Raw genomic sequence first — 3,531 nt, 5'->3', positions numbered from 1 at the left:
GGCCGTCAACATGTGTTTTTAAATCAACTTTGAGATATAATTTACATAAAATAAAATGCTCCCATTTGAAGCGTTCCCATGCATTGCATTTCAACAAACGTATACAAGCCATTTAACTCCCGCCACAATCAAAGTACAGAACATTCTCATCACCCCACAGGTTCCCTTGTGCCCCCTTTGGTCAAGCCCCCATCACCGCCCTGGTCTCAGGCAAGCACTTCATCAGAAAGTGCCAAACATTTCCCCAGTGGGACGGAACTGCTTCGAACTGCCACCAGCAATATCCAAACACAAATAAAGGTAACTGACCAAAATGAATACAATGGAAACAAAACAACAGTCTCAAATTCTAGCTGAATAGTGCTGTCTGCAGAAGCTCTGAGCCCAAGATGAGCCCTCTCCATGTTGAGAGACAGAGAGAGAGATCACAGGTGTCTGAAACGTGTTACTGGCATCATCATCAGACACTTTCTCCTTGTACTGCGAGGAGGGCTGGGAGACACTGAAAAAGGAATGACTTTCTCACTGTGGATTTACTGTTATTTAATAACTCCTTGCTGTTCACCCACTTTATCTTCTATCCACTCTCCCCACCCCCATCCCAGTGAGCAGGTTCCACGTTTGGGAAACATGGCAGGTTGTCATCTCCCCTTTCATCCTCCCACTCATTCGTTCACTCACATGACAAGTGTTTTTTAGTAGCTGGCTACTCTGAGCCAGCTCTGGAGCTACGGAGAACATCTACGTGCTGGAAACTATGTCAGCCTTGAGGGTGGCGTAGTGCCGGGCACATAGCCAACCACAAACATCTGCTGAATGGATTGTTGTGAAATGAAAGACACAAATACCCATATCCTCCTTGATACTCTAAGCTGTTGCTCCAATAAATTCTGCCTGGAGCAACCAAGGAGGGCTTCCCAGAGGAGGTGGCCCTGGAACAGAAACTTGACAGAGTTTATTCTCCTTCCCCTCATTTGACAGATGGGGAAATCGAGGCATGGAGAAGTAAAGTAACTTGCTCAAGGCCACACAGGAGAAAGAGAGAGAAATGAGGGATGGGCAGAACTCTGGACCCGGCTCACTATTTCTCCCAAGGGCTGTGCCAGGTCCCAGCAGGCAGGAGAACAGGCCTGGGGAGGGGGCTCTTGGGCCCTGAGTCTGGAATCCATTTGCTTCGGCCCAGCAATGTTTTCCCAAGAAGAAGTGGGAGGCCCTGGGCCTGCCCCTCCCAGCACACCCTCCGCTACCATCTGCTCCCTGTTTATTTATTTATACTTAAGTCTCACCTCCCAACCCTGCTGGGGGCACCAAACATACGGGCATCCCTGCAGAGAGGGGAATGAGGGGGAGAGAGGCACTGTCAGCCCCCCTCACCAGGGAAAGCCCGGATCTGAGAGCTACTCAGCCCTACTGTGCCAGCAGGGACCAACCGGGAGGACTGCGCTCAGATCCCAGCTCTGCCGGTCCTCGGCTGTGTGACTGCCCTGTGCCTCGGTTTCCACACCTGTAAAATGGGGTCAGCAATAGTAGCCACCTCATGGGGTTGGTGGTGAAGATTCAGTGAAGTGCTTTGGACAGTGTCTGGCACAGATGCGCTCAACGAGAGTTGCCGTTGTGTTGTGAATTTGAGTGGCATGTCGCCCCCCAGGGTCTATTCCCTCATCTCCGCAGTGGGCAGCTGGTCGCACAATCTAGGGGCCGTCCCAGCCCGATGTCCTAGGGCTTGTGAGGGCCACAACTCTGTCCCCTTCCCGGGACTCTCACCTCTGACCCAAGCCTAGGATGACAAATGATGCCAACACCCCCCCCATCAAGATTGTCCCTCCTCCCTCTCCTACTCTGCAAGGGAGGCAAAACCACACCTTCCCCAGCCCCACGTGAAGCCAGCGATCTTACCTCGGCTCCCTGAATCGCCGCCCCCTGGAAGGCTGGCACTGGCTGCCATCCACAGCGGTGCTGATTATCGCTGTGAATGCAAATCCCAGGAAACTGGGCCCAGCTGCTCATTAATGGTAATTAGCTCGAGGTCTGTCAGCTGCGAAGGAGCCGCAGGGCCCAGGCTGCTCCCCCTGGGCTTTGTTCTGGTGCCGCTCACCCCCCACCCTCCACACACAGCCTTCCTGCTCCCCAGGCTGCAAAGGACTGTGTGTGCTCACCTCTCCCCAGACTGACCCTCCCCTCTGTTCCCACGTCCCCATCTCAGCCTTCATCCCCTTGTCTGGGTCCCCATCCCCCTCTCTGAGTCTCCCACCCCCATCTGAGTCCCCTCTCTCCAGGATCCACCAGCACCCCCTGCACCTCTGGCCTCTTCTGAGCCAGTCACAGGTCCCTGTGGGTTTCACCCTCTGTGCTCACCTCTCCCCCTCTGAGCCCCTCTTCCCTGACCGAGCCCCACCTCGGCCCTCCGCATCCCTCTCTCCGAGCCTGCTTCCGCGCTGTTCTAGCCAGCCCGTGTCTCCCCTTGCAGACCACACCACGCTCGGGTATCCGCTTGAGATGCCCTGCCATCTAAGGCCTTCCCGAGGTCACAGGGCATCTGGGTCGACCCCTCCATCCTGGAGTCCACACTGCCCTGGGGAAGCCACAGGGGATGGATGTCTGCAAAGGAGAAGGGAGAACTTCCAACAGGCAGAGCTGAGGGGGCCACCATCTCGGCTTCCCTAACCTTTTTTTTTTTTTGAGACAGCGTCTCGTTCTGTTACCCTGGGCTAGAGTGCAGTGCTGTCATCACAGCTCACCACAGCCTCAAACTCCTGGGCTCAAGCGATCCTCCTGCCTCAGCCTCCCGAATAGCTGGGACTACAGGCATGTGCCACCACACCTGGCTAATTTTTCTATTTTTTGTAGAGACAGGGTCTCGCTCTTGCTCAGGCTGATCTCGAACTCCTGACCTCAAGTGATCCTCCCGCCTCAGCCTCCCAAAGTGCTAGGATTGCAGGTGTGAGCCACCTCACCCGGCCAGTGGGAGCTTTGAGAGGCCAGTGAAGGGACGTGGAGACCTGACTGGCCACGCCTCACTGTCTGCTGGATGCTGTGTGCAGCTCGTTCCCTCCTCGCTGCCCTGAGGAGACAGGCTCAAGAGGAGCTGTCGTCTGCCTGAGTCTCACAGGAGGGCCTGAGCTGGGACCAAGTCCAGCGAGTGCACTCCGTATCCCAGCTGCTGTCTGCTACACCCCAGGCCTCCCAGGCCAGGGAGAGAGGAGAGGATGTGGGGTGAGCTCCGCCCCCGTCCCTCTGGACCGCCCTTGCCTGGAGAGAGGAGGCGGGAGGAACAGAGGCCCCAACAAGGGTGGGAACTGGCGGGAGACGGAGAGGAGACAGGTGCCTGTGATGCTCTATCCTTGCCCTCCGCAGTCCTCAGTTCCCCCACCGCGGCAGGCCCCTGGCCCCCCCACCCCACTCTCATCTGGCCTCCATGTGCTCGAGTCTGCACCTGAATACACACTCCCTGCCCATCTGTCTTGGGCTGTCAGAGGATCAATGGTGCTCCCAAGGCCCGGCCCAGCAGGGAGCTGGAGGGGAGTCCCTAAC

Source organism: Propithecus coquereli, unplaced genomic scaffold, assembly GCF_000956105.1.
Source record: "Propithecus coquereli isolate 6110/MARCELLA unplaced genomic scaffold, Pcoq_1.0 Scaffold122, whole genome shotgun sequence".
NCBI lineage: Eukaryota > Metazoa > Chordata > Mammalia > Primates > Indriidae > Propithecus > Propithecus coquereli.
Note: the sequence above shows the minus strand (reverse complement) of the source record.